Below are 19,661 nucleotides of genomic sequence, written 5' to 3'. Positions count from 1 at the left end.
ACCAAATCCCTGTGTTCTAAAGAAATGGCTGAGCTGGTAAATGTCTGCTATGAAATCATAAGTAACTGAGTACAGATCTCCTGCAGCCATACAAAGGTAGGCATGGAAGCATGCACTGTAGCCCAAGTGAGAGGCGGACAGGGGCAGATGGATCCAGGAGATCCCTGGCCAGCCAGGCTAGCTGAACTAAGGAGTCATTATACAAAATGGTGATAACTAAATAAATGTTTAAAATGGGAAATTTTATACCATGAGACTTTCTTAAACAGACAGACAGCATGTGCGCGCGCACACACATACACACACACACACAAAACTAGCTAGATTCTCAGTGTGCTAATTTCATTTCTATCACTATCTTACTATATGCATAATTTTGATTCTGTAAACTACAAATGAATGATGCAGTAATATAAGAGATAACTTAGGAATATATTTGTATTTATAATAACTAATATTAAAAACAGCTGAAATTATATTATTAATGCACCTATACATGTAGTAGTAAAAACCTACAAAGAAAATTCTGGTTACCTACCGTCAAGAAATAGATGATGAAATACCAATCTCAGGAATACATCTTTAGTACCTCTGTACCTTAAAATATTGCCTAGTATTAATTTTTCATCAAGTTGTCATTTTCTCTGACATTTGGTTTTATTAATCAAGGCATTTATCATTAATTTGTAGAAAATATCGTAATTAAGCCAAATAAAATAAAATCCTTAAAAGGTTAAAATTAGAAAGCAGGTGAATTACAACTCTGACATTACTATGTTGACATACAGGAGCTTTTTGGAAGTACGGGAGACAAGTATTTTCAGAGTTTGGTGCCTCAATCTTTGGGCTGGTTGGTTTTTAAAAATGTTATAAAGATTTGATTTAAAGCTGTCTGACAGTTTTGACATTCAGGTGAAAGTACTGCTGCTGCATTTGAAACAATTTGCATATCCCACTGCTAAACGGAACGTTTGAGGTGTGCACTGGTGTAAAGAAATTAAAAACAAGCTATCACACATACTTAAGTGTATGTATTCAAGAACTGATGGTTGGATCACACTATCCCAACCCCCTCCTATGTAATCTGTGATTTATTCTTCTATAATGAATTACCCTAGCATGTTATTCTCTCTGGAAGATCTATCTAACCATGCATGTAAGAAGCAGGGTAATTCCAGCCCCCTCTTGTCTAAGAAGCCTCTCTCAAGCCCTATGAGCTCTTTATACACAATACAGCAACACAAGTCTATTGTATACTTCCTGCGATTCTGCACTTGTGTATCAGAAGCTATTAAATGCCATCTGAACAGTTTGGATGTTTCCAGTGAAAGCATTTTTATCTCTCTCCTATCATAAGTTGTAAAGCTATTCCTAAGCACAAACATATTCTTACTTTCCGATTTTGAGTCAATATGCCTACTTAGAGAAAGGTCAAGGTTTAAAATAAGAAGAATTCAAACTAATAAGAATGAGAAGCATAAAACATTTCTATGTAGAAGAAAGTATAACATCAGTGAAGTAGGATTAAATATTGTGAAATATTTGTTTTACTTATAATTAAATATTATTTTGAGAGATTATAATTAATTATTATTTTGGGAGATTGTTAAAGAGCAATCAAGAAAAAGTTTAAGTAGTAAATCCATGGCCTTGAAAATGATAAAGCATGTCCAAGAAGATAAAACCCATGGAAAAAGATCATTGGCTATTACCTTCAGCCTTCAGAGTCGCAAGGGCAATTCAAACACTTGATTCATTTAGCTATAAAAAAATAAATATTTAAAATTAGTAATCATTCAAGAAACCATTTGCATTAATGTTTTCATGATTAGCTTTGAGAAAAATGTAGGTGACTTCATGAATTCTAATATTTCTAGCTTTAAAAACAAAGTAAACATAATCATTAAAAGAACTGAACACATCCAGTACTACAGAGTCTCAGCAAAACATGTCATATTCAATACAAAGCACTATATGTACACATTTGAAAGGGACAGGGGACAGAGAATCAATAGGAACTTTCTTAAATTATATTAACAATGAGTTTTAGATTTTAATATTTGGATGTGTCTTCATATGTGAACACATAAACACATTTGTCTGTAGGCAAGAGAATAACTATTGGTATCATCCTCAGAAATGCCACCATTTCTGAGCAGGATGTTGAGGCAGTTTTAAAAACAATATGCTATGCTTTACAATTAAAAAAAAATAGCTGCAAGCAATTCTCAAATTAAAATTATGTCCTTGGAAAGAGATCTTTCTAAATTTGCTGTGAAATATCTATGATGACCTTAATGTCATCCTCCTTTGAGATAAGGTCTGTTATTGGCCTGAAGCTCACCAATTAGTATAGCATGGCTGGCCAGAAAGGTACCAGTGGCATTCTTGCCTTTGCATCCCCAGCACTGCGATTACAAGAATATACCACATCTGGGATTTTTACATTTATGCTACAGAACAAACTCTGCTCACTCCACTTGTACATCAAGCACTTTGTCAACTGAACCATCCTTCATGCCCTGTATACTAATACTTTAATGCAATTTGTGAATATTTGTAATATATGACAGATTGAAAAGTGACAGCAAATTAACTAGTATATAAGGGTAAGACTGAGATATCATTAAAATGGGAAATGAGGATAAAGTGTTTACATAATCACAGCTAATTAAATAAAAGAAAAATTAAATGATTGGAAAGACATAGGCAGCAAAGTTAACACGTTAAGTAGAGTCTCATAACAAGCCTGACTAAGACCTGAGACAGAAATGGATACACACAAATGAGTGCCTTGTTTCTTTTAAAAATTCTATTCTATTTATCTGTATGAGTTTTTGTTTGTGATATATGTGTGCTATGTACACATGTATGCAGAGATCAGAGAACATCAGATGCCCTACTCTATCACCTTCTGACTTCCTCCCTTGGGACAGCCTCTCCTTGAATTTAGAGCTAGCATGATGGCTGCAAAGTTTAGTCCCCTTTCTTCAGCCTGCACAGTGCTGAGGGTTACAGTAGTCAATGGCCCTAGCTAGTTTTTTATGTGGTGACAGAGATTTGATTGTGTCTTCATACTTGCCTATCAAGTACTCTTACCTGCTGGAACCATCTCCAAAGCATATGAAGAAGACACTTTTAAATTCCTTTGTAACCACAAGCATATTGATAATAAAGACTCAAAGCTGAGACTGGAGATAAAGCAAGTAGGATGTTAAGGGGCTTTTGAAAACAATATGCTATGCTTCACAATAAGAAAATTTAGCCACAAGCAATTCTCCAATTAAAATTATGTCCTTGGAAAGCAATCTTTCTAAATTTACTATGAAATCTCTATGATGACCTTGATGTCATATTTACTAATAATCTCCACAGAGACTCAGTCATTTCAAGTCTCAAAAGCAGTTTTGCTAATGGAAATGCATTACATAAACATAAGCTAATCCTATAAGCCAGTATATCTACAGTGAAGACCTCTTTTAAAAACTCTTAGGATTGGAATTGGCTGAGTCTTTAATATGCATATGCAACATTCTTGCAAACAGAAACAAAGAATCAAACAATAAATGATCCCCCAGCAAAATAAAAGATACCCAAGTCCAAGTTGTAATGACACTCAAATGGAGTCAAGAAAAGGAAGACAACAGTGTCATTACCTTTGGGGAACATGAACAATACCACAATTACTCTGCAGTGGCAAGCCTTAGGGGCCACAACAGATCAGATCCAGGAGTAAGATAAAAACCATTGATGGTATGAACAAAGGATGATGGGAACAAAAGGTGTATGGGAGCAGGTGGTTAGGGATTAGACTGTAAAGTGGTCCAGAGAAAGACCTTAGGAAAAATTAATTTGGCTTTTATGTGATTATGCTGTAAGAGTAAGTTTTATTTACTATTTCTCTCCCTCATTAGAATAGGATAGGCCCACTGTCTCCTTCACACACCATCAATAGTGTCTGCTGGATGCTGGATGACCAATGCATTTACTCAAGAAAAGAATGTGCAAACTGACCAACCAACATACGGACCACTCATGTCTATATCTATAATACAAAGAAGACATCTAGCACTTCAAGAAGTTACCTGTTATATACAAATTTATGCTTTCCCTTTGGCAACCCTAACTCCTATAATTCAAAGTTTACCAGTAATACTATTTCAAATAATATGCAAGTAAGCAAATTATTAGATCTATGATAGTCGAGGAGAACATCTCATGGAAACAATGCTGAGAGCTAGATGAACTGCTATTTTCACTGGTTTGGAAAAGAAGTTTCTTAAAAGAGGTGACAAAAGAAAAAAATCTAGGTGGTTAAGTTAAGGAGTAAAAACATATATCTAAGAGTAGCCCAGCTGCTGCCAGATTGAATCATGATAAACACTATCCTCCTTAATACTACGCCTAGCAAGCAAGCTGGCTGCTCATTAACTATTATTTTTATATTGCTATTTTTATCAATTGTGGATTTCTTCAGTGGATAAGCCTGTCGAACGTATTCATTTTTATTTTCTCTGAAATTCTTTAAATAGTGTCTAACAAGAACTCAATAAACATTTACAGAACTCAAAAGAAGACAACTATTATCACTTAATTAATTAGAAAACATAAACAGACTATGAGCATATAAAAAAGTCACCACATTTCCTATGCCTGAGTCAATCTAACCAGTATCATATAATAATTAATCTTCCTAAGATTTATAAAAAAAATTTAAAAATGAAAAATATGGCTAGGGTAAGTCAGGAATCCAAATAGTAAGAGTTAATCACAGAAGATAAAATAAAGTTGTTAGTATTAAGCTAGTATCCAGTTCACTTACATGCTATATCTGTCTTTATCTGATAAGCATAATTTTCTCTGGTACAAGGACTGCTATACTATATCTACTTCATTTAAGTATTCATAGCATCACTACAGGCTTGCTTATAGCAAATATTTTTCTGAGAAACATCTTTATTGAATTAAATCTACAACGATCATAGAAAGCCCTGGGCTTTTGTTGTCAGTTACTTGTTTGCTGCACTGGGAACTCAAGACCCCATACATAAGCTATCACTGAGCTATATTCTACCCTTTGTTTTACTTTTGTCAGTAGACAGAGTCTCACTAAATTGCCCAGGCAGGCCTGGAACTCAGATACTTTTTGTCTTACTCAGAGGTATCCTACATTACAGTCCATTGCCACTAAGCTTAGAAATAGTCTTAAACAACTAGCCAAGAGATGGATAACTATAAAGTACACATTTCAATGGAATAAGCATCTCAGTTCCATGACAAACATGTATACTGTGAAATAGGATTTTACAAAGACTGAGAACAAGTGGTATGAGAGGAACAATGTCAGTAGCATGTGGCCATGATAGCATACTGACAACAGGCAGTACCTCCAAAAAAATACAAGAAGCAAATTCCCCATACCCCTCACCAGGTACAAACAAAGTTGGTATATCTGAATATAAGTATAATTTTTAAAAGGTCATCGCTAGAAATATGTATGTATCATCTGGACTCCATGGTGGGGAAATGTTGGAGACTGCTATGCCAAATGTTGAAACCCGCACTGCCAAAAGCTTGGGGGCCAAAATTGTTAGAGCCTGCACTGCCCCAAGCTTTGGGGGCTAAATTGTCCCGGCTGCTCCCGTCCACTGGTCAGGGTTCAGCAAGAGAGAGAGTGAGGGCAGACATGAAGAATAAAGACCAGACAGAGTGTGATTCAGTCTCGTTTATTCTCAAGTCTCTCTTTCCAAGTTTCTTGTTCCTAGTCCAAGTCCCAAGTCAAGTTCCTAGTCCCTAGCGCCCCCAAGTTCCAAGTTTCCAGCACCCTCTTCTGTCTGCCTCTAGCCTTTTATAAGTCTCACTTCTTAAGTCATGCCTTTAAGTCACACCTTTAAGTCTCATCTCTAAGTCCCACCTTTAAATCACACCTTTAATCACACACACCCAAGGGAAAATCCTGGGTATCTAAAACAAGATGTTATGAGAGTGTGCTCAGCTGTTGTAGGCTGTTGAAAACAAGTCTCTTGTCAGGGTATATGGCTCAAGATGACTGCAAGGATGATAGCCGCCTTCTGTTGGCTCCCCACAGGGACACACCCACCATGGAGTTTTAGGCAAACAGTGGTATAAAAACAAAATGTATCAACGCACATAAGACAAAAAAATGCTTTTCAGTATGTCTCACACCAATACAGTTGGTGCAGCTCCCACCCCACATCTAAGAAACCCCTTCTTCTTTCATTAGACAGAGAATCACAATTGGGGAAATGTAGAGAGTAAATGGCTGTGGAGTATCCCCCTCAAATGAGATCTATAAAACAACTCCTCCACCCAAGGCTTAGGGAACACTGAAAGAGGGGGAAGGTGAATTGCAAGAGCCACCTAGCCAAGAAGACTGATGCAAAATATTATCTTCTGGAACTCTTAGTAGCTATAGTTGCCTACTAAGACTGCACAGGAATATATCAAGCAATGGTCCAGCACGGATTGGGAAAAGGCTCACATTGCCCAAGACCTACCTGGGGAGCTACAAGCATGCTAGGAACTCTACGGCTACCATAAGAAGGACAGTCAGTTTTCTTCAGGGACAACTTCTCAAACAGGTTGTCTATGACTAAATGGCCAGCCTCATAGTCATGTGCATACAGTTAAGAACTAATTGAAACCAGTGCAGGGTGGGGGAGATAAGAATTACAGAAGAGAACATGAATTTAAGATGTGTATGTGGGCAACTCCAGAGTAATTTTAAACCAGCAACATGGATGTTCTGGCAAGCATCACATATCCAGCTGGAATGCTGACATATGCCTTTAATCCCTCTGGCTGGAATACTGACAGGCCTTTAGGACACACCTTAAATCTCAAACAATAATATCTACTTGAGGGGAAGAAAATTAACAAATCAGAGAAGGATGTGACATAATAGGCCAGAGATGGAATACACTTACTTCTCAAGACAGGAACGAGGGGCTACTTAAAGAGCAGTGACAGGGAGAGAGGGAAGTTCAGTTTGGTTAGGTTCAGTTTGAGTTCAGAGTGATTCAGTCTGTGGAGCCTTTCCTAGCAGAGCAATTCAGTCAGAAGCCAAAAGAAGCCAAATTGCATCAGTCAGCTTAGAGAGCTGTTTGAGCCACAACAGCTATATTGATTCAACCAGCTAAAGTTCAGAAAGAGTTAGAAAGAATTAATTTATTCAGCAGTAAGTCTAATCGGCTAAAACATTCTAGACATAGGTTTGTATTCAGAGGCTGGAAGCTGAAGCTCTAAAGGTCCAGGCTTGTAGGGTAGTTGTACAGAAGCTAGGTGCTTTCAAGCCTAGGCCTAGAGATAGTTAGACAGAAACTCTCTTGCCTCAGCCCAAGTCATGTATTTGTATAGCTCGGGTACAGTTCTCATCCATTCTACTGAGGAAATAAAACTGAAATTTATAGCAAGGACATGGATGGAGATGAAGAGGAGAAAGCTAGACATGATTATGATTTTATTAATATGGTTTATATTGAAGTATAAAAGTCTAAAATTTTTAGGACACTAAAAAAAAATGTAAAGTCAAACGAAGTTCTAGTTTTCTACAATGGTGGTCCCTTAGATGGAGGCAATCATTTTGGTTTTGAATATTAATGTACAACACCACAGAAATGCAATAGGCCATATGGTTGACTTGTTGGGTAGTGGCCCAGCTGAGCCCTGAAGCAAGGACATTAGAAATCATAACATATCCACTGGGAGAGACTTCTAGGACAATACCAAAGCCATTGCTTTGAGTCAATTAAACTTACAATCAGGCACCATACATTTCTACAGAGAGGGACAAAGTTCAGAGGAATTGTTTATAAAACACTGCTTTTAAAGCCTCAAATCCAATTGACTTTCAGTTTTTCTTCCTTGTCCTTTCAAAGCTCCCTGTGCTGTACTGTGCAGCATTACTCTGTTTGTTTTTATTCTCCAATAGTAGAAGTCCTTAAATAAATTCTTAAAAACCAACATACCAACAAATAAATAAATTAAAACTCAATGACTATGAAGAGTACACAGACTAACCTGCTTAATTATTAACAGGTAAACAGAATACACTTCTGAATTATTTATTTAATTGCCTTCAAAGAAAATTTATGAATTTAGAATATGTGCCCTTTCTAAGAACTCAAAAATATAATTATTTAAAAATATTTAAGTCATTTTAATAATACAAATTTGAATATATCAAATAGGTTTAAATACTTTCACAAGTACATAAGAGTAGAATGAGGTTTTCAGATTTCAAACAGTACTACAATTTCTTCTTCTGTGGCTATCCCTAGTCTCTCATATAATTTATTTCCCAAAAGTTAAGCAGAATGAGTACAAGTATTTACTGCTACAGTTATATCAAACTGATTGATAAGGGTTTGGAAACAATCATTTATAAAGCACCCATTTCTAAACATGGTGAAAGAAAGACATGATTATAAAATAGAAGAATGTTAAAAATAACTTTGAAATCATAATAAAAAATAACAATTAGACAAAATCAGACAAAAACCCCACTTTCCCAGACTATGTCAGATCAGTTAACAGACTGAAGAATGGCTGCTTCTGGGCACAGGGAACACTGATTTCCTAGGAAGATGGTTAAGTTGCCTAGTTATACTGGAAATAATAATAAAAAATAAAGGTTTTATTTTGATCCATTCTACTGAAGTCCAAGATAGTGTACTGCCATCTCTGCTTTAGTAATTGGAGCTTATATGTTTCCTTTTTGCTCTAAACATTTCCACTGCCCTCACAGCATCTCTTACTTAATCATTTGGGGTAGAGAGTTACGTGAGAAAATAAAAAAAAAAACCAAAGATATTTTTCAAGACAAAAGTGCATGTAATCATAAAATTGTGTTAAGGTACCTACATAAAAGCATCTTGCCTTTCAAAATTTTCAGAACTCTAAATACTTAGACATAGAGACTGGGCCAACTAAACATGACCCCATAACATGAAGGGAATGTTCAGAGTTACCTTTTGAAGCTATACTTCTAATACTGTTCTTTGTCTTAGTCATGATGTGTAAAAACTATTTTGCTTCATTTAGTCTTGGGTAAAGGTTAAATATTCTTCTTTTAGGTCAACTGTACCACAAGTTCTTTGACTTTCAAATCACAACATATTTTAGACCAAGAATGTTTACCTTTTAATATCATAACTCTCAGAGAAACCATGATCAGAAAAAAGGCTACTTAGTTGTCATTTTTAAATTTAAAAATTAAATGATAACAGAAAATACATTAGCAGTCCCTTCTTTAGGTTCTGTGCAAGTATATACTTTTACTTCTTTTTGTTTCTTTTTTATTGGATACTTTATTTATTTACATTTCAGATGTTATCCACTTTCCCCCATCCCACCCCCCATAAACCCCTATCCAACCCTCCTTTTCCTTTGTGCTTTTTTTAAATAAAGGATTTATGTATTTTATATATGTAAGTACACTGTCTCTGTCTTCAGGCACACCAGAAGAGGGCATCAGATCCCATTACAGATGGTTGTGAACCACCATGTGGTTACTGGGAATTGAACTCAGGACCTCTGGAAGAGCAGTCAGAGCTCCTAACTGCTGAGCCATCTTTCCAGCCTTCCTTTTCGCTTTTACACCATTTTAATTACATGCAAGTATTAAGGTCAGTTCTAGGTTGGAAATAGCAATACAATAGATGCAAATAGTCAAGGAACAAGTAAGACACTAAACACAAATAGTCAAAGAACAAGTACTTCTTTCAGACTCACACAAACTCTAGAGGAAGATAGTAGCATCACTCCCATTTGACTGGGATAAACAGAGCTAAGAGGTTAAGTAATCTGCTAAAAGATATTCCTCTACCAGGTTTCTTATCCAGTCTGATGGTGAAGTTCACTTATGGGCCATATATTACACCACATGAAAAGTTTCCAATTTTTATGAGCTAATGTTCTCCACAGAGTTGCCTTTGTATTTAATACTACAGTAGAAGGAGCAGTCATAGCAGTTTCCTAGGTAAATTCATTAGGGAAACTGTAAATTGTTGCCAAGTTGGTACCATATTTGGCCACTGACACTTGTATACCATTATAAATTTGTCAGAGTGCCCCAGATGGAAAAATAAGATACCATCTCAATAACTGTGGGAGCACACAATAAAACTGACCACATAATATCCTTTCTAGAAATTGTTCTGAAGGGACAGATTATCAAATGATGTACATCCTAAAGCCTGGTCAAGGAATAAAATGAATACACAATCTTATGATAAAAGTTATCTCCCAAATTATTAATTTGTCTAGAGAAATGTACAGTGTATAGGATTTTTCCATTTTTCTAGCCTTAAGGAATATCAATAAAATAAAACATTAAAGTGAAAAGTATGGTTAGTAAAAGCAGACAAGTTGTATCAGGGTCTAAAAAATCCAACTGTGAGTATTTCCTTGGCATATTCTGCTCGCTGACAAACTGCTACCAGAAAACAACCAATGTTAGCGCAGGACTTGCCACAAGTAAATTAGCCTGTATATATTGAGTAGATTCCTGAAGAGCAGAGGCTGATACCAAAAATAAATAAATCACATCCTTATTGTTTACAGGATTTAGCTATAAAATTCAATCCACTTAACTTTCATTGCATTTCTCGCTACATATAAATGCAAACAAGCAGATACTAGCAAGCCACAAATGTCCAAGGGGAAAAAGGGAGAGAGCACTAAAAACCCTAAAAGATAAGAAACAGAAGAATGAATGTTGTACAGAAAGAAGCAAGGGAATGAATGGATGTAAGACAACATAATAAAGAACCCTGATGAAGGAACTGAGGGTCTTCTATATCTGACATAGAGACATCAATCTAGTAGTTAAAGTAAAGGATAAGAATTTCCTATTTTTAATCCAAAATAGGACTGAGATAAAACTGTAGGTAATGTGTTGGATTAAACTAATTAAATTTCCATTTATATGTTTTAAGGTCTAATAATTTCCTATACTTTTTATGTTTACAAAAAAACCCTCTGAATATTTTCTCATTCAAAATTAATTTCCTTTGCATGACCCCAGTTTCTAGTCTTCCACCAGTTCTGTAATTCCTTTTCTTTACAGTCTCTTTTACCTAGAGAGTTACAACAGTGACTCTTAACCATATCTAGTTTTGCTCTCTGCTTTTGCCTTTTTCTTTCTACTAATGTAGACCCCCCCCCCATCCTTTTACTTCTAACAGTGTTGATTTAAACACACCATTTACCATCCTATCTTCTTACGGTGTGTGTGTGTGTGTGTGTGTGTGTGTGTGTGTGTGTGTGTGTGTGTGTATGTGTATGTTTTGCCTCTATGAGATTGACATTAGTTGAAACTGCAGGCTTTGGAATGGTTTTTAGTTACCTGAGTCTGGCCCACTAACAGTCCTAACTTTTGTTAAATACTGGCTTAGTTGAAGTTTTAACTGCTATGATAAAACAACATCATCAAAAAACTATTTGGGGAGGGAAAAGTTTATTTCAGCTTATACTTAGGTCAGACTCCCTACTAAGGGAAGTCAAAACAGGAACTCAACACAGGAACCTGGAGGCAGGAACTGAATCAGAGAACAAGTAGGAATGCTGAGGATAAGCTCATAGCCCATGGCTTGCTAACCTGTTTTCTCTCCACCCAGGACCACAGCCCAGACATAACACCTACAATGGGCTGGGTCTTCCCACATCCATCACTAAGAAACTGTCCCACAGGTCTGCCCACAAGCCAATATGATGACATTTTCCGAACTGTAGTTCCCCCCTCTTCTCACAAAACTTGTACCAAGTTACAAAGAAAAGAAGAAAAAGCATTCAGGACAAATGTCAGTGGTAACATCTCTTAATCTGTACTCTCACTATCACCTCCTCAGTTTACTTGAATGCCCATTTTCTTTAAATTTTCCTGTTCACTCACTTATTTTCTGGGGAAAAGGCTGCTTCAATAGGATGCAAGATGCAGCTCGTGGTTTTATAACTGTTTGGTCTTGGGACCAAAGAGCAAGTACTGAATACCCTGAAGGTCTATTTCAGTTTGTTTCTTTCTCTACTCTTCCCTTATTTTTATCTGTACTATGCAGGGCTTCTCTTTCATTCATAAGTCATTTACATGTAATCAATTTAGTCACTCATTTTTGTTCAGTTACACCAACATTTCTATTTATTGATCAATCATTTCAAAACCTAGGAAAAGACACACAAGCTAATCTTGTGCCTTGTTACCACTAACACTCTCATGCAGCTCAATATTGCTAAAGTTACACACAGACATAAAACAACAACAACAACAAAAACTTTTCCTGTAATTCCTGCATGCTGTAATCTTTATACGCCACCTCTGTGGCTTTGAACTTGCTCTTCCAAAGACCCTTCTTGATCATTATCTAATAGTTCACTTCTCATTATCTATTTATCAACTGAAATAGCACCAAATAACTTTACCCCACTATGTGACTTTTGATACCCAATTCACTTGTAAATTCCCTCTCTACTTTCTAGATTATTACTACCATTTTTAAAAATCATAAACTTATTCATTGTCTAGCTTTCTTATTAGAGATGCCATCTGTCTCGTTCATTGCCTATTCACTTGCCCCTGGATGTCATCCTGGCACATAGTAAGCACTCAAATACCTGAATAATGAATAAATGAATACATAAAAGTTATTAGGACATTAATATTCAAGTCATAAAAACTTATTAAGCACCTAAAATGCACAAAGTAATTTTTTAGTTAATCTTAGGCTGATGAATGTACGGCCCCTAATATGAGAGAAAAGTCCAAGATTAATTTGAGGGAAAAAATAGGATGCTGTAGAATCATACCCAAAATGACTTGACATATAAGAAGAACAAGCATTATTTCTCTCAATAATCATTCCTTCCATATTCTCCCACTATACTTCTAATATGGCACCACATCCTTTTATGATGCTAAGGAGAATTGTTGAATGAAATTGAAAAAAGCAGTAGCAGTGACAATCATTTCATAACTTTATTAACAAATGGTAAATCAATTCCCATGAAACATGTAAGATTTAGGGTGTTGTACCATACAAATTCAGTTTTTCCTGTGTGTAACACATAGATATAATACTTTCCCCCAGAATTTATTATGATTCATACATTTCAATAATCTGAGATGTGAGTGTCCTGAACCATAAAACAGCAACCTTTTTCTGTGAGAGGCCAAATAACAGTTGTAGGCTTTTTAGGTCATACAGTTTCTTCTCGGCTCTTCAACAACCATGATACTTTGGTAGTAAAAACATAGACAAATGAGTATGGCTGTACCCTAATACAATTTTCTTTATAAAAAACAAGACATGGGAAGATGCTCAGACCACTACTGAACCTATCAGTGAGTAATCCAGAATAAAGACTGGAGGATTTAGAATCAGATTTTTATTAGATAGGATTCAAAAAAGACCAATTGTCAAAACTCAACTTATGTCTTATATATACTGCTTATATGGAAAAAAAATATGTGATAGAGGATGTAATGGAGTACCTAGATCCCTAAGTGTATGTTTGTATGTGCCACCTAATCTAGCAATCAATTTATTAACTGGTACCACCAGTTTCTACTTTCTGTTCTACTTAAAGCATTTGCCACTGCCAATCAGCTTCGTGGAAATTGCAACCCAAGCATTCAGAATAACCAGTAAACTGCACTCTCCATTCTGTCATACAATCTAATTTTATCTGTGCTAGCTATATAAATCTCTCAACTACAGTGTCAAAATACGGTTTTTAGCTTCAACTGGGGTCTGGCAGAAATGCCAAATCTATAACATCTAAATGTAAAGTTTATCATTAAAGTTACATCAGCATGTCATACTACTGTATCTCTTAAAATAAAATGAGAAAAACATAAAAAAATTTAGGTAATATAAAAGTCTGTTTCAGTTGAATTTTGTATTCAGTAAAAGAAAACACTTGAGAATCCTAGTAAAGGTAAACCTTGAGATGTTTGAAATATCCATTCTAAATAATGGGAACATTTAGGTAATTGTTCAAAAGAAGGATCAAGCTTTTTGAGGTCATAAAATGCTTGACCTTCCAAGGTATGATGAATGCAAAAAGCTTGCCACTAAATTACACAATAGATGGTAAGATTGTTGAATCTATCTGGAAAATAACATTTCAAAAGCTCCATACACTAACTGATTCATTAAAGAAATAATTAAAGAGACTCTTTTCCCTAAAATGAAGGAAAATCAAAAATGTGATATTTGCAAAAAAGGATGAAGTGTTCACATCTTTCTCTGGAACTTGAATAGTGTTATTAGCTTTGCTCTTGCTATGGGTATTCATCATGGTGAAGAAAAGCATTTACAAAGGAACACAGCTTTGCTGATCCCGAGTTCCTGATAATATGCCATGATAGAACAGAAGCTTTCACACACAATCAAACTGACAGTCATTTACTCTGCACTCAGTAAGGCCAAAACTAGAGTACAAGTCATAAAGTGCCAAAATTAAGGCTAAGTGCAGACCTCTCAACTTCCCACCCATTTACATGTAAAAACAAAACTGCCCTGTGCAGTGAGCTGCAGGTGAGAGCAGAATGGGGCTGCAGTGATTTACCTGCCTCAGCTACAGCTCAACTGCTGCACTGAAAAGATTAAAACTAACTTTGCTCAAGAGTTGAGTCCCCTTGGTACAATCTGTCTAATCACCCAAATGTCTACAATCTTTTATCTCTCTTCTCTTAAACTGCCCCTCCCTCTCCATCTCCCTTCTCTTCTCTCTTTTTCTAAATACAAAATGCATAATGTTATCTGTTAACCTGAATGATATCATTCTTCTAAAAACTGTATATGATTACTGGCATAACAACACAAACAAGTGTGTCATCCACTAAGAAAAAAGGAGGGAAACAGAATTCAAATGAAGTGCTAAATACATAAATCATATATATCTTCTATATGACAATAATGACAGGGAGTAGCTACAAGCAATTCTAAAGTTAGAATACAGGTCTCAATGAAACTTAAAAAAAGAAGGACAAGTTGGCTCATATCTATAGGTGTGCCTCGCATTTCTTTCAAACACAGAGATATTCAATATAACTTTGCTAATGAAAGTGAAATATGTTGGTATAAAATATTTTTAAAGGGTCTTTGGAGGAATACCAGAGTGAGACAGAAGGCTTGATGGCTTCAAAGATCCCTCAAATCCCCAGATAACAGACATACTATACAAAGACTCAAAGCCTGAAGTCACTGAAAGTGAGAAAGAACATGTACACCCTAAGTTAGTATTCCCCACTGAATTTAGAAAGTCTACAGAACAGCCTAGAGATACTGCAGAAAGCTACAGGTCACCTTACGGCTGTGGGTGGAAGTCATGTGAACTCTAAGAGCCAGTAATACATCAGAGAACCTTACAAAACAGCACTTGACTAATTAAAACAGATGTCTAACATCTAATCCCTAACACCAAGGATAACATCAAGCATGAGAACAATTGGGGATGATCAGTAAACTGAGGAAGATGCTCTATTAAAGGGTGGAAGGAAATGGTCAAGCACCTTGCCTGGACCCAACAAACAATCATCACTATACAAAGAGCCCTGCACAGATCATATGTGGATGTATGCTTGAAGATGAGCCAGAAGAACCACAGTATCTTAGCAACGTTCACCCCAAACAGGGAGCAACTGGGACCCACAAGGACCCAGGAAGTCACTCCCGGCCAGGAGCACTGGTTCCTTCCTGTCTGGTCCAGAGCTCTGAGCAGATCTTGGGTGGCAGTTCTGCCCCCAATCTCTAAGAACCCAAATAAAGCGGGGATCCCAGGTGCTCTAACTCAGGCAGTATCTTAGGTAAGCAGACAGCAAGGTCCGCCCAAAACAGGGAGTAACTGGGACCCACAAAAACCCAGGAAGTCACTCCTGGCCTGGAGCACTGGTTCCCTTTGGTCTCAGCCAAAGCACTGAGCAGATCTTGGGTGGCAGGTCTGGCCCCAATCTCTAAGAACCCAGAGGAAACAGGGCTCCCAGAGCTCTATCCTGGGCAGCATCCTGTCTGCTCTTGAGCACAGAGCAGATTTTGGGCCCCAGCGCTTACCCCAGTAGTTACACCCACCCCACAAAGTTCTGATACTACCAAGATAATAGGAAACACAGGCTCCAGTCAGGGACAGGGCAGGTAGCACTTAGGAGATACAGATGGCAAAAGGCAAGCACAAGAACATAAGCATCCGTAACCCAGGGTACTTGACATCATTAGAACCTAGTTCTCCCACAGTAGAAAGTCCTGAATTTCCCATATCAACAGGAAATCAAGATTCAGATTTAAAATCACTTCTAATGATGATGATAGAGGACTTTAAGAAGGACATAAATAACACTCTCAAAGAATTTGAGGAGAACACAGCTAAACAGGTAGAAGCCCTTAAAGAGGAAACACAAAAATCCCTTAAAGAATTACAAGAGAACACAACCAAACAGGTGGAGGAATTGAACAAAACCAACCAGGACATAAAAATGGAAGTAGAAACAACAAGAAATCACAAAGGGAGACTACGCTGGAGACAGAAAACCTAGGAAAGAAATCAGGAGTCATAGACACAAGCATCGCCAACAGAATACAAGAGATAGAAGAGAGAATCTCAGGTGCAGAAGACACCATAGAAAATATCAACACAACTGTCAAAGAAAATGCAAAATGCAAAAAGTTCTTAACACAAAATATCCAGGAAATCCAGGACACAATGAGGAGACCAAACCTAAGGATAATAGGTATAGATGAGAGTGAAGATTCCCAAATTAAAGGGCCAATAAATATCTTCAACAAAATTATAGAAGAAAACTTCCCTAATCTAAAAAAAGAGATGTCCATAAACATACAAGAAGCCTATAAAACACCAAATAGACTAGACCAGAAAAGAAATACTTCCCGTCACATAATAACCAAACCACCAAGTGCACAAAACAAAGAAAGAATATTAAATGCAGTAAGGAAAAAAGGCCAAGTAACATATAAAGTCAGACCTATCAGAATTACACCAGACTTCTCACCAGATACTATAAAAGCTAGAAGATGCTGGACAGATGTCATACAGACCCTAAGAGAACACAAATGCCAGCCCAGGCTACTATACCCAGCACAACTCTCAATTACCATAGATGGAGAAATCAAGATATTCCATGACAAAACCAAATTTACACAGTATCTTTCCACAAACCCAGCATTACAAAGGATAATAGCAGGAAAGCTCCAATACAAGGAGGGAAATTATACCCTAGAAAGAACAAGAAAGTAATCCTCTTCCAACAAATCCAAAAGAAGATAGCCACACAAAGATAACTTCACCTCTAATAACAAAAATAACAAGAGACAACAATCACTGTTCCTTAATATCTCTTAACATCAATGGACTCAGTTCCTCAATTAAAAGACACAGGCTAATGGACTGGATATGTAAACAGGACCCAGCATTTTGCTGCATACAGGAAACCCACCTCAGCGCAAAGACAGACTCTACCTTAGAGTAAAAGGCTGAAAACCAACTTTTCAAGCAAATGGTCCTAAGAAACAAGCTGGAGTAGCCATTCTAAAATCTCCAGCCTGAGAACACAAAGTGGGGGACTCATGGCTCCACCTGTATAGGGAGTTGAGGGTGGCCTTGCCAGGCATCTGTGGAAGTGGACAGCCTTGGTACCTGAAAGTTTGGATTCCCTAGTGTTGGAGAATTGCAAGAGCAGGGAGGCGAGAATGAATTGGGAGCACACCCTTATAGTAATTGGAGGGGGGGAATTGGGTAAGGGGTTAGGCATCAGTGGAAGTGGAGGACCTAGGTGCCCGAAAGTTTGGATTCCCTGATGTTGGGAAATTTGAGAACATGAAGGCAAAAATGGGAGGATGGTGGGAGCACATCCTCATAGAAACTCCCAAAATTATATGGATTAGACATGACAGAGGCAGGCTGCCAGAAGACTAGATTCCAGAATTCAAACAAACAATTATCTTGATACTAAAATTTGTTTTGAGAATTGTATTTTGCAGAATACATAGCCTTGGTGTATCCACTCATCAGGCAAACTGAGCAGGCCTGCTCAAACCTCTGATGTCCTGGAATTCCAGCTGGATGCAATGAAGACACAGTGTCAGAGGCTTATCAATTTACTCTTCCCCCAATGCATCTTCTAATATCTCAACACCCATAATCAGCTTGAAGAAGTTAATGAAGACTCGGCGCCCCTATTCCCTGGGCTTGGGGACTGAGGTGGTTAATATTGGGCTGTCTTTCTAAGGAAAATTAGCAGTTTTGGTGGAACAGGGAGGATTAGCTAAGATTTATTGCACAGCCATAACCTACTGGTAGAAATATGTATAATTGTTATTAAGATGAAGTTATAATTTCTTAAATCGTACAAAATTTACTTTGATTTCAAATTTAAGGTTTCCTTTGGTACGATCTTCTTATTAATATAAAAGTGAGATGAATATTGTTACTATCATAGGCATTGCACCTGTATAACACATTTAGGAATACAAGGCTTAGACCCAGTCATTCTTTAACTTTTTAAACTGATTTGAAATGGTTAGCCTGTGAGTTAAGGGCCTATAGCAAATTCATGGCTCTGAGTTTATTGTTAGGGTGTTTTCTATATTTTATCTAGAAATAGCTGAGAGGAGTTAACAGACAACAGTCCAGATTGCCTTACATAAATAGTTGGTTTTCAATACAACAGAAATCCACAGAATTGATGTTATAAACATTTCTGTATTAATGTTCATTTTGATTAGAGACCTGTCTGCTCCTGACAGCTTCCTGTCTTGGATTCTAAGAAGAAATTGAGCATCTTGGAAGTTACTCCAGTTGTGGTGAGACAGCCACTAGGCCAGAATTGCCTCTTTCCATCTACAGACAAATTACTGTCCAGAAAAGGACACACTTGCAGAATAATCGACTGATTATATCTGCCTAGACAAAGTAATCAGTCCTTAATAATTCTGCATCACTCGGTCTGTCAGATGATCCTGGGCCAGAAGGCTGAAGATCAGATGCACCAATGTTCTGTAGTGTAGGGACTGTCCAGGTGTTCAGCGGTCTGTATAAATTGGCTATGTTTTGGAAGCTATGCTTTGTGCTTCCCATAATTTCCGTTAACTCAGTCATTCTGGATTTCTGATGGGGTTGAAAACTTAAGATTCTCATAGCCAATCCTTGCTATTTACTTTGAGAGAAAAGATTTAAGAGGATGGTTTTCAGCTGACATTCATTCTAAAGCCAAGAAAAAAAAAGCCAGGTTCAGAACTAAGTCTTTTATTTAGGAGAGATGACAGAGGTTCTGCTTAGTCAACAAAATGATGAACGGGTATTAGGTCTATCTTGCACCTTACTGACATAAATTCGTATAGTTATGCTCTAACTGTATTTTGAGAGAAAAGTTTTATTTTAACAGGAAGGATGATATGTAGGAAGAGCTAAGGTGGGAGGAGTAAGGACAGGAGGAGGAGAAGGAAAGGAGGAGCTAGGTGATGAGAGAGAAACAGAGAGGGGGCCAGACATGGAGGCAGATGTTCACATGTCTCCGACAGTCAAAGATAGTTGATATATCTAGGTTGGGTATTAGGTTACACTTCTGATTTATATTGAGCATTACCAAATTTATAAATGTATAATTTATACATTAAAAAAATTGTATAAAA

The 19,661-nt window shown here is 36.9% G+C and overlaps 1 protein-coding gene across 23 annotated transcripts in view; it reads right to left on the bottom strand.

The window, feature by feature from the left end:
• Zbtb20 (zinc finger and BTB domain containing 20) overlaps window positions 1–19,661 on the bottom strand; it is a 716,739-nt gene that overhangs the window by 583,140 nt on the left and 113,938 nt on the right. For 21 of the 23 annotated variants that reach the window (XM_076942937.1, XM_076942948.1, XM_076942927.1 and 18 more), the window contains one exon: window positions 1,713–1,761. The exons of the other annotated variants lie outside the window; for them this stretch is intronic. The gene's annotated coding sequence lies outside the window, so the exon portion shown is untranslated. The remainder of the gene's footprint in view (window positions 1–1,712; window positions 1,762–19,661) is intronic. 23 annotated transcript variants of the gene reach the window in all.

Source organism: Arvicanthis niloticus, chromosome 12 (genome assembly GCF_011762505.2).
Source record: "Arvicanthis niloticus isolate mArvNil1 chromosome 12, mArvNil1.pat.X, whole genome shotgun sequence".
In the NCBI taxonomy this organism is placed as follows: domain Eukaryota; kingdom Metazoa; phylum Chordata; class Mammalia; order Rodentia; family Muridae; genus Arvicanthis; species Arvicanthis niloticus.
The sequence above is the reverse complement of the archived record's forward strand: the minus strand, read 5'-3'. Positions and strand labels throughout refer to the sequence as shown.